Below are 12,860 nucleotides of genomic sequence, written 5' to 3'. Positions count from 1 at the left end.
ATTTTAGTTTGTTAAGATACATGCATATCACAGTTTACTTTCTCAGAAAATGCACACGATATTCTCTGGCTAAAACCATGCTCACTGTCAACACACTACATCTTACCTTTAAGCAAAAAGATAGGCAAAAAGGATGCAAATGAGTATGATTTCATAGCGATCACAGGGTCATGGCTGCAGGATGACACCTATTAGTAACTGAACATTGATCTGTTTATGACAGCTAAGAAGGATACATGATAAGAAAAGTTGGAGGGATGGTTCTATTATGTATTGTTGCTGAATGGAAACCAAAATATTAAAACTGTTTGAGTATAGATGGGAAACAATCAAGGTAAGTCACTTATAAAAGTGGTGCACAAGCCCCTGACGATAAACAAGTGACAGACTTGCGCACAAAGGAAGAAATAATGAGACCTTGCCAGAAAGAAACAGCAATATTCATGGAAGATTTTAACTTGTATACAGACTGGAAACGTCAGATGGGAAAAAAGACAGCCTAGACGAATAATATTTTCAGGATGGTTTCTCAGAACATCATGTTCTGGGTCCAACCAGCCAGTAACTCAGTCCTGAAGCAGCATAATACCTGAAACGTTAACTGCTCTTTCCCTCCAGATGCTGCCTGGCTTACTGTGTTCTTCCAGCCTCCTGCATGTCTACCAGCAACTTACATGAGATCTATACTATGTAATGAAATAGAATTAATTAAAGTGATGGTAGCTCTAAATAGCAGCGACCATATATGTTTAAATTTTAATTCAGACTGAAGAAGAGTGGGTCCGAGAATTTTTTTTTTTTAAAACTTAATTGAGGGCACGCAAACTGAATTGCCTAAAGTGAATTGGAAAACTAAGTTAAAGGATAGGTAAAGAGAGTTGCAATGGCAGATATTTAAGGGAATATTTCAATTTACGCAGAATATATATATGTGAAAGACTGAGAATCATTCCAATGGATGGATATACCATCTTTAATTAATGACCAAAGTTTAAGACTGCAACAATCTTAAAGAGAAAAAAAAAGTGCAGTTGAGTAAACAGGTGACAAATCAGATCAGAAGACTGGACAGTATATAAAAATAGTAAAGAATGACTAATAAATGAATAAGGAGAGAACAAGAAAAGAGCCAAAGAGAAAGCCAGCCAGAAGTATAAAATCACAAAAGTTTCTATACACATTTAAAAAGAAACGTGTTGACAAAACAAAGTTAGTTCTACAGAAAGCGAGACTAGAAAATTCATAATGGAAACTAAAAACTAAAAACATATCAGAGGAATTGAAAACGTATTTTGCATTAGGATTCACTTTGCAAGATACAAATAACACCCCCAGAAGCAGCTATAGATCAGGAAATGGAAAGAAGGGAGCAACACACGAAAATTACAATCACCAGAGAAATGGTACTGGGCAAATTGTTGGAGCTGTGATCTGACAAATGCATGGGTTCGGATGGATTTTTATGAAAAAAAAAACTCATTCAATAGATATGGAGTTTACTGGTTGGCCTGGGATGCTCCCCTAAGGTTTTCCTGCAAAAATGTCCTATAGTCGAGATGATTGACCTTGAGGAATCACAATGGTCTTCCTTTGTGCTGGGAATAACCACCCAATGGAGGATTTTGCCTCTGGTTCCTATTGATTCTAACTTTGCTAAGGCTACTCGATGCCACACTCCAACAAATGCAGCCTTGAAATCAAGTGAAGTCACTCTCAACTTACCTCCAGAGTTCAGCTCTTTTACCCATGTCTGAACCAAGACCATAATGAGATTAGAGCTGAGTGGCCCTGGCAGAACCCAAACTGAATTTCAGTGAGCAAGATATTGCAGGGCAGGTGTTGCTTCATAGTACTGCTGATGATGCTACATGCTATTGTTGTGTGGGAATTAAGTATAAAAGTTATGTTCTATTATCCAAGGCGCTTGTGAGGCAACATTTGGACTACTGTGTTCGGTATCGGTCACCTTCTTTAAGAATGCTTCTAATACAATTATATCTGTCACAAGAAGGTTTATCAGATCGATAAGTGGAATGGGTGGCTTGCCCTTTGAGGCAAGATTGAACTAGTTTGTACAAAAAGGTGGGAATCACAAGATAAGAGACGAATTGATTGAAACATTTTTCCTAATGTGGGAGAATCTAGAACTAGGGGTCACCTCTAAAAAATGAGAATTTATTTATTTAAAACAGAGACAAGGCGAATTCTTTTCTTCTCACAAATTGTTAAGACACTTTGGAACAGTCTTTTTGAAAAGGTGGTAATTTTTTTTAAGGCGGAGGTTGGTTAGATTCTAGGTAAGCAAGATGATGAAAGGTTATCAAAGACAGGAGGGAATGCGGATTTGAGATTATAATCAGATCAGTCATGATCTTACTAAATGACAGAGCAGGCCTCAGCAGCAGAATTGCTTACAGCTGCTCCTTGGCTGGATATACATAGATCTCTTTAAATACATCTATATACTTAAAATGGTTCAGAGAAGGCTTACTAGATCAATACCTGGAATACATGGGTTGTATTACGAGCAAAGATTGAACAGATGGAGCTCATTTTCACTGGAATTTAGAACAGCGAAGGTGAATTAACTGAAGTACAGAAGATCTCCAATGGTCTTGACAAGGTGGACATGAAAAGAATGTTCCCTCTTGTAGGTCAGTCCTGAACTAAGGGGCACTGTTTTCAATTAGAGGTCTTCTTTTGAAGGCAGATGTGAATATTTTGTTTTGCTCTCACAAGGTTGTGCAGCTTTGAAACTCTTGCCTCAAAAGGCAGGATAATTAAATGTTTTAAAGACCAAGGTAGATAGATTCTCGTTAAGCAACAAAATCAAAGGTTATCAAGAGTAGGTGGAAATGTGGAACCTGAACCACAATCAGATTGGCCTTGGGGAGCTAAAGTGCTTACTTATGCTCCCTGTGCACATATTTCATCAAATAGAAAGATGAAAGCTGGAAGGAATGACTAAAGGTTTGCTGGAAATAATAGCTCAGGATTTGCTTCCAAAATACCAAGTTCAGTGTTTACATTGCTGGTATACTATAAACCAGTCACTACCTTTTTATGAGGAAGGTACCTGGTGAACTATAAATTATTGTAAATGGCTGATGATACACATCCTTCCAATAACAGACTCATTGGAACAGTATACTCACTCCCAACTGCCCTTTCAGTTTATTCATACGTTAACTGCCAGCTAAACACACCACAGAAATTAGGGCTAGTAATTTTTGGTCAGGAGATTTATGTTTCTGCTGAGCAATCTCCCTGGCCCAGAAAGAAAACAATTTAAACTGTGTTATGGTCAGGTGAGGAGGCAGAACCAGCTTCCGGTTTTTTAAAAATCCTTTCTGCTTGCTGCAATAAATCTTTTTACTTCTAATTTAAGTATGCAGCAATTATTCATCAATTAAAGAGGTAGTTAACTAGATAAAATGAGGGAGCCAATTAAAAGGTTTACTTGAGTGAGAGAAAGAAGAATTTTATTAATAGGTTCAGGAAAAAATAAAGACCTAACATCCACAGACGCATGCGTGCGCGCGCGCACACACACACACACACACACACACACACACACACACACACACAGGTAGTAAGTTTAAAATGGAGAATGGTACAGACAGTAAGAAAAGAGAATATGAAGTTTATTGTTTGAGATGTTTGATTATAAAACTAAGGCCACAGTTAGTTCTCAGCTGATTACATCTGCAGTAGCAGTGGAACAAAGAACAATATAGTACAGGGACGGGCCCTAAGCTTGTACCGACACATTTTGCCCTTCCATACTAAAATTGCTTTCACTTACAGGATCCGTACCCCTCAACTCCCTTCCTTTTCATGTATTCATCTAGGTGCTTCTTGAATGTTGCTATTCTGTCTGCTTCCACCACCTCCTCTGACAGCACATTACAGGCACCCACCAGCCTTTGTGTGAAAAGCTTGCATTGCACATCTCTTAAATCCCCTACCCCCTCACCTTGAGCCTGTGTCACTAGGAATTGACCCCTCCAGCCTGGGAAAAAGCTTTATAATTTCCACTTCATTCATGCCATTCACAAACTTATAAACCCTTAAGAGATTGTCTATCAACCTCCTGTGTTCCTGTAAAAGCAAACCCAGTCTATCCGGTCTTTCTTCATAGCTAAAATCCAGGCAACCTCCTGGTAAGCCTTTTCTGTACCGTCTCCAAAGGATCCACATCCTTCTGGTAGCCTGGTGGCCAGAACTGCATGCAATATTCCAAGCGTGACCTAACTAAAGTTCTATAACTTGCCCATCTTTATACTCAATGCACCTTCCAACGAAGGCAAACTTGCCACAAGAAACCTTCTCTGCATCTTGTTCAAAGCATCCAGGCCCTTCTGGAAGTTGGTAATCAGAACTGTATGCAATATTCCAAATGTGGCCTAGCTAAAGTATTATATAGCTATAAGATAACTTGCCAACTTTTTATTTTCAGCAAGCCTGCTATGTGTCTATTTGACCACCTAATCAGCCTGTATTGCCTTTCAGGGATTTGTGGACCTGTACAACTCCATTCCTTTGTGTGTCAATGCGAAATTTGTAGTATCTTTGAGTTCTGTTTTCCCAAGTTGCTCTTTTACCATGTTCTGTTTTCCAAGATAAATGAGAGAAATAGGCAGGTAAGAGATCTCCAACTCTTGCTGTCATAAATTCATTTTTCCTCCTCTTTGCTCTGCTGCACAATAGCAGCTGCTGAAACATAGTGCAATCTAGAGTCTAGCTCCGTTGTCCCTCCAAGCTGGCTAACTGACTGGTTAGTCTTTCATCTCTCAATGCGCTCATATACACAATCATACTACCATTTATATAAATGGAAGCTACTGCCCTGTGCCTCCATGGACCCATCAAGTCTAAACTATCATATTAATCTGCACAGAACAAAAAACATTCCAGATATTATCTGTAGAGTAATGAAACATCACTACAATGTATGAAGGTGATGTACAATGATGTAATGATGATACCAGAGTCACATAATTATACACAGCAAGTTGAGAAGATGTTTGTACCAACTACATTGCAAATACTGAGCCTTGAGGAAAGCATCTTGGACTCAGGCATAGAGGCAGGGGTAACCCATTTAGCCCAATGAGGTTCACCATTGAATTAAACCATGGTTGATAATTTACTTCAATGTCACTTTTCCATACTACTTCCAAATCTCCCAATGTCATCAATCTGTCTTGAACTTGATCAGATGATTAAGTTTTCATAGTCCTTTGGAGAACAGCATTGCAAAAGATTCACCACCCTGAGGGAAGGAATTTCTCCTCATCTGTCTTAAATAGCCTATGTCTTCTGTTATGATTATGTCTACTGGTTTTAACACTTACAAGCCTGGGGAAACAGCTTATCTACATTCAAACTCTCATATCCTGTAAGAACTTTTTTTTAGTTTCAACGAAGACATCTCTCCTTATGAAACCCTCAGAAATACAGATCCGGTCTCCTTAATCTTTCCGTGCAAGACAATCTTGCCATCCCAGGGATAACTCTGGGAAGCGCTGATGGGCTCCTTCAATGGCAAGCATATCCTCTCCTTCAGGAAGGTGACCAAAACTGTAAGCATACTCCAGTTGAGATTTCATCTAAACACTATACAACAGCAGCAAAACATCTGTACTCTGTGCCACATTTTAGCCCATCCATTTAACCTGTCTAAGTCTTCTTGACATCTCCTTAATAACTTAGTTCCACAGCCAGTTGGATGTCATCAACAAATTGAGGAATATTGCAATTGGTCCCCATATCCAAACCGTTTCTATAGATTGTGAACAACTGTGGACCTAGTACTAATTCCTGTGGTCAATAAATGTAAAGCAGGAAAAGACAGCAGGTCAGACAGCATCCCAGGAGCAGGCAAGTAACCCTTCAGGCTGAAGCCCTTCGTCAGGACTGGGGTGGGAGTGGGGAAGCCCAAAAATAAATCGAGGGAGGAGATGAGGCTGGGGGGAGGGTAGGTGGGATGGTGATAGGTAGATGCAGGGAGGGGGTTATTGTGGTTGGTCAGTGGGAAGGGTGGAACGGATAGGTGAGGAGGAAGTTGGGCAGCTTGGAGGAGGAGAGATTTTGACCAAAAAGAGATATTTCCCTCCTCACTCCTGTCTGCTTTCCGCAGGAACCATTCACTCCATAAATCCCTTGTCAGCCCCACACTCCCCACCAATCCCTCCACCACACCTTTCTCTGCAACTGCAGGAGGTACTACATCTGCCCCTACACCTCCCCTCTCATCTCTGTCAAAGGCCCCAATCAATCCTTCCAAGTCTGATTAGAGTCACCTGAACTTCATCTAACCTCATCTACTGTATTCATTGCTCCCGATGTAGGTTCCTCTATACTGCAGACTCGGAAACAGGTTCACAGATCATCTGCACTCTGCATGCACCAATAACCCAACGTTTCAGTTGCAATACACTTTAACTACCCCTCCCACTCCCCTGGTAACATGTCCATCCTTGGCCTCCTACACTGTCAGAGTGAGACTGAACATGAGCTGGAGCAAGAGCACCTGACATTTCACCTTAGGAGTTTACAGCACAATGGCCTGAATATTGACTTCACCATCTTCAAAGCTCTCCTTCCACAACCTGTCCATCTTCCTACTCACCTATCCGCTTCAACCTTCCCACTGACCAACCACAATAACCCCCTACCTGCATCCACCTATCACCATCCCACCCCCCCTTCCCTCTATTTAATTCTTGCCCCTCCTCAGTCCTGAAGAAGGGTTTTGGCCCAGAATATTGACTTCCCTCAGATGCTGTCTGACCCGCTGTGCTTTTCCAGCTCCACGTTCATTAACTTTAGCTTCCAGACTATGCAGCCCTTGCTGCCTCCTAATCCTTGTGGTATCTGCTAATGACGATGGTCTGCCATTCCGAGAATGGTCCATTTATTTTAACTATCTGCTTTCTGTCAGTTCACCAATTTTGTTAACCAGACCAGTATATTTAACCCAATCCTATGCGCTCCAATTTCATTAACTTACCATGTTGACATTATAAAAGACCTTCTGAAAATCTAAATGCACTGCATCCACCAATTCTCCTTTATCTATGCTAAAGTGATATCCTCAAAAATTCCAACAAATTTGTCAAGCATGATACTCCTTTCGTACCACTCAACTTTACCATCACATTCTTTAGAACAGATTCCAACATTTCCTTACCACTGATGTCAAACCAACATGTGTAGTTCTCCACTGTAACTCTTTCTCCTTTTTTAAATGGTGTTACATTTGCTACTTTCAAGTCTGCTGGAACCTTTCCCAAATCTATTGAATGTTGAAAAATATCTACTGTTGATATATCAACAATCTTTCTAGCCACCTCCTTCAACATGCTGGGATGAAGTTCAGCTGGTCTGGAGGATATATCAATCTTTGATCCAATTAACATCTGAAGTACCACCTCTTTACTAAATGCTGTTTATAGTTTCTTAATTCCTAAGTTCCACTGTGGCCTATTGTTTCTGGAAGATTTTCTGTATCTTCATCTATTAAGGCAGACACAAAGTAACTGATAGCTTCTCTGCCATTTCCCCGTTGTGCATTATAAATTCTCCAATCTGCAATTGCATCAGGCACACATTCTTTTCCATGCAGTCTATTTTTATATTTCTTGCAAGTTTGCATTATAAAGACCATATCATTTTATTTTTGTGGTTTTGATTTTGGACTGCAAAGGAAAAAGGATTGCTGCTTGCTTTGCAAGCAAGTAACCTGACATTCATTGCAAAAATCATTTATACAGCTGGAGTAGTCGAAGTATAGTTTACAGATAAGCTGAAGTCCAAGGATTGTGTACCGATGGAGCTCTGGTTGGGCAATAAGAAGCTGATTGGTCTGTGAATAAGTGATTAATTATCGATAACAAAGGTCTACTGGCTGCAACAGGTCACTGGTACTGAGGGAGGTGAACAGCTTGCAGCTATGAGCAAGATAGAGGGAAGTGTTCAGACTTCTAGTGAGGAGCTCTTTCTGCAGGAAAACCTACTTTAAACTTGAAGCAAACCAGTTATTTTTCCATCAGTAGTTGTAAGTTGTGACTTTTGATTAACAGGTCAGAGACCTTATATAAGTAGAAACCAGTCCTGTACCTCCTGCAACCCAGTGAAAGCCTCCAGAGTAGGAAGGCAGAGAAGCAGCATTTGGCATTCAGATCAATATAATAATCACAAGAGTCAACTTAGTAACCCTGTGAACAGGAACCACTGAACAGTCTTCCCAATCTTTTCCTCTGTTCATAATGCCCATGGGATTTTCCTATCCTGCCTGTGTGTAAGGGTGAACTTAAGGGGATTAGAAGTTAGTTAGAAGAGTTATATTTGCATAAATTCATAATATTTTCCTTTTACCGGATGGCTAATCACATGATCCATGCTTTTCAGCAACCTAGGTCTGAAAATCAGATAAATTGGGGAAAGATTTTTTAAAACATAATCTTTGCCACAACTTTGGGAATAGCGGTGCTTGATTTCTGATGTGCTAACGCAGTGGGATGTATTAGTTATGGTTTTATCCACACCCCTTTTCTTAATTAGATTCTTTATTTTCTTTTGCTGGGTTCTCAATTGCTCCTAATTCACGGACAACTTCATCAACCACTTCCTTTGATCTAAGGCAGCACGTGTGGAGGTGGAGGAACACAGTAGGCCAGGCAGCAGAGGTGCAGGAAAGTTGACACGACCTGAAATGTAACTCTGATGCTGCCTGGCCAGCTGTGTTCCTCCAGCTCCACACTGTGTTATCTCTGACTCCAGCATCAGCAGTTCTTACTAACTCCTTTGATCTAATGTGATTTTTAACCTCTTTAATTAACTACAGTTGATTCACCATTCCCTTTGGATGGATAGGCCACAGAGGAACGTAACTCTGTTGTAGACCCAATAGCATTTCTTTAAATATTAGCCATTCTCTATCAAGTAGTAGTAGGTAGGAAACTAAAGCGAGTTAGCTCATTGGTTATGTCTGCTAATTGCAGGCAATGTGGTAAACAGGCATGACAATTAACCTCGATAGTCTTAAATTGGCTGGAAAGAAGGACTGTTAACTGCAACATGTTTGTGGGAGTATCAATTAGCAGGTTCTGATTATCAGTAATGCCTTCTCACAGCCATATGTAATTAAGTTTAAATGAAGGCAACATATAATTGTATTAAATGAGAGGTCAGAGGAAATGGAGAGAATTTGTAGAAAAAATATAAAAGGTGTTATACAGGTGGAGAAAATAGGTGCCAGAGGAGGCCATTCCATTCTTAGAGCTTGTATGGCCACTCAATATGATGCAGATCATCCAGCTCAGTATCCTGTTCCTTTTCCTCATATTAGTGGATCCCTTTAGCCTTAAAGAACTATATTGAATTCCTTCTTGAAAACATTCAGTATTTTGGCAATGTTTTAGTGAGGAAGCTTGTCAACGGAGTTTAACCTGGACAAGTCAGGATGCATTTTGGAGGGTCAAATTCAAGAGGAGAATATACAGTAAGTGGCAGGACTGTTGGGAGAACTGATGTACAGAGGGATCGTGGAGTGCAAGTCCATAACTCTCAAAGTGGCAACACAATTGGATAAGGTGGTAAAGGCAGCATATGCATGTAGTCATCAATCAGGGCACCGAATATAAATGTTGGTAAGTCATGTTGCTGCTTTATATAAATATATAGTTAGGCCACACTTGGGAGTGTTTTATGCAGTTCTGGTCATCACACGATAGGAAGGATACAAAAGATGTTTACCAGGAAGTTGCCTGGAGTTGAATGTGTTAGCAGTAAGGAGAGGCTGGACAAACTTGGATTGTTTTCGCTAGAGCACCAGAGTTTGAGGGACAACCAGGTATAATTTTACATAATTCGGAGAAGCATGGAAAGAGTGATTAGTTGGAGTCTTTTTCCCAGGGTGGAAGTATCAAGTATAAGGGAGCATAAGTTTAAAATGAGAGGGAGAAGTCTAAAGGAGACATGCAAGGCAGGTTTCTTTTTGAAGTTAGAGGATGATACGTGCCTCTAATGCTCTGCCAGGAGAGGTTGTAGAAGCAGATGAATTATCAGTATTTATGAGGCATTTAGACAGACACGTGAACAGGTGGGGATTAGAGGGATATGGACCATGTGCAGGCTGATGGGATTAATTTAGAATGGCATCATGGTTGGCACAAGCACAGGTGGCTGAAGGGTCTGTTCCTGTGCTGTACTGTTCCAACTGCTTTGTGTGGTAGGAAATTCCACCAGTTCACCACTTTCTGGGTGAAGAACTTTCTCATTTTAGTCCTCAACGGCCTCCTCCTGTATTCTTAAACTGTGACCCCTGTGACGTTATCTGTTGAAAAAAACTTGCAAGCCTGCTGCTTTCATTAAGCTTTTAAATAATAACTTCATAATGCATTGGCATGTTATTTAAAATTAACAATAGATGATGTAATTTAAGATTAAATTTGTTTAGGATTGTTTTTATTCAAAGCCGTAATTACAAGCTACTTAGTGAGTAAACTTTTACTGCCAACAAATTTCAGGACAACCTTGCAATAGTTTCTATGCAGCAAATTCATCTGATACCAGTTTTCCAGATGCTTGATAACACTGAATATTCAATATGCAAATTGTTTGTATCAAATGCGTATGAAATACAATACTTTCATTCCTCAAATGGTTTCAAACTGTGACAAAACTGATCCAGTTCTGTGAAACTCCAGGCAAGTCTTGATAACTCAGCAGAACTGCACCACAAATTCACATTTCAGTTTCGTCATACAGCCAACATAAATGAGAAAATCTATTTCACTGCAGAGAAATCTCAAAGAAAAAGTGTATGTATTTTCTGGCAGAACATCAAGCTCCCAAATGAAGTACACACAGTGAAGAACAAATCAAGATAAGGAAAGGAAGGTTTTGTTTTCAGTAAATAAAGTCCTAAAGCTAAAGCATTTCAACATATCCAAATCAATCAAAATTTTTGTATTTTATAATAGTATTGTGATTGTGCTACAAGAACACAGACCAATGCTGACTATCAACTCCTCTAGAGAGACCATTTCCTCCTCCTCTTCTCTATCTCTAAACATCACTTTAATTTTTAGTGACTGTTTTAATCAGTAATTACACATGCTTCACTTTTCTCTTTTACTTAAATTTTCCCAAGAATCCAACATCAGGGAACTTCACCCACGTTCAAGACTGCCACTGGTCTGTGAAACATGGGTAGTCCAAGATAAATGCCAGAAGTTGGCTGACTGACAACAGAACTCGAATACTAATTAAAGAACAACATAAAAGTTGCTTCAGTCTTTTACAAACAGAAGTCAGTCCACATCACATCTTTCATTTCCTAGGATTAAAAACTGGAGAGCTCAGTTGAATATAATCGGGCACAAACAGCAATTTTCATGCTATTGAGAGGTAGCAAAAACTGCAAACGCTGGAGAAAATGTTTGGTATACTCCCCAAAGTAGAGAAATTGTAAGGAGAACATTTGAAAAAGTTGCAGATAGGACAACAAAACAATCATAAGAGATTTAAAATTTAGTAAGTTTACTAAATGAGCTGCTGCGCCAGCTTTGTGGACAGTATCAGAGTGTCCTGGTCAAGCGGTGGTGCAGAGGATTGACCCTCCTCAGGACTGGCAGAAGAGGTTATGTCATGCTACAGTAACATTGACAGTGACATTGGATCAGGCTGGCAATGTAAGAGAGGTCTGTGACTGCCAAGGCAAGGCAAAGGATGGTATATGTATATCGATGATATGCAAGTGACAGCTAAAAGAGCAATTAAGCAGTTCTGACACAGCCTGTGGTGCATGTCCCTGCATACAAAGTGCCTTTGAAGTGGCATTGCAATACCACTAAGGCAGCTTTAGCACAGAACCAACTTGCAAGTGGATTTGAGAGGTGCCGTGAGGGTTCTGAGATGCTGGCAGTTGTTAGGTGCAAAGGTCCATGGATATAGGTGCATCAAGTCAGTGTCCTGGAGCATGCCTTTGATATTGTTGTTGGGGTGGGTTCCCAAGCGAAATGTGAGGCACTGTTTTGGCACTGCAGGAGACCCAGGATGGACATGTCATCTGAGGAATGGGAGATGGAGTTGAAATGGTTTGCGACTGGGAGGTGGAGTTATTTAGTGCGAACTGAGCAGACGTGTTCTGCAAAGTGGTCTCCGAGCCTCTACTTGGTTTCCCCGATGTACAGGAGGCCACAACGGGAAGAGTGGATACAGTATACCAAATTAGGAGATGTGCAGGTGAACATCTGCTTGATGTGAAACGTCTTCTAGGGGCCTGGGATGGGGTGAGCAGGGAGGTATAGGGGCAGGTGTAGCACCTCCTGCGGTTGCAGGAAAAAGTGCCAGGTGTGGTGGGGCTGGAGGGGAGTGTGGAGCGGACAAGGGAGTCAGAGAGAGTGGCCCCTCCAGAAGGCAGACAAGGTGGCGGGGGGGGGGGGGGGGGGGGGGGATGGAAAAACGTCTTGGGTGGTGGAGTCGGATCACAGACGGCGGAAGTGTCGGAGGATGATGTGTTGGATCTGGAGGTTGGTGGAGTGGTATGTGAGGACGAGGGGGATTCTGTTTTGGTTGTTATTGTAGGGAGGGGGTGTGAGGGATGAGTTGCGGGACACACGATCAAGGGCATTCTTGACCACTGGGTGGGGGTGGGGGGGGGGGGGGGGGGGGAGGGAAGTTGTGGGCCTTGAAAAATGAGGACATCCGAGATGTACGGGAGTGGAATGCCTCATCCTGGGAGCAGATACAGCAGAGGCAAAGGAATTGGGAATAGGGCATGGCATTTTTGCAGGAAGCTGGGAGGAAGGAGGTGTATTCTAGGTAGCTGTGGGAGTCGGTGGGCTTGA

At 41.1% G+C, this 12,860-nt stretch overlaps 1 protein-coding gene across 8 annotated transcripts in view; it reads right to left on the bottom strand.

The window, feature by feature from the left end:
• clcn5b (chloride channel, voltage-sensitive 5b) overlaps nucleotides 1–12,860 on the bottom strand; it is a 136,915-nt gene that overhangs the window by 79,990 nt on the left and 44,065 nt on the right. Inside the window, exon 1 of one of the 8 annotated variants that reach the window (XM_048544289.2) lies at nucleotides 39–56. The exons of the other annotated variants lie outside the window; for them this stretch is intronic. The gene's annotated coding sequence lies outside the window, so the exon portion shown is untranslated. Of the gene's footprint in view, nucleotides 1–38; nucleotides 57–12,860 lie in introns of those variants that run through there. 8 annotated transcript variants of the gene reach the window in all.

Source organism: Stegostoma tigrinum, chromosome 15 (genome assembly GCF_030684315.1).
Source record: "Stegostoma tigrinum isolate sSteTig4 chromosome 15, sSteTig4.hap1, whole genome shotgun sequence".
Taxonomy (NCBI): domain Eukaryota; kingdom Metazoa; phylum Chordata; class Chondrichthyes; order Orectolobiformes; family Stegostomatidae; genus Stegostoma; species Stegostoma tigrinum.
The sequence above is the reverse complement of the archived record's forward strand: the minus strand, read 5'-3'. Positions and strand labels throughout refer to the sequence as shown.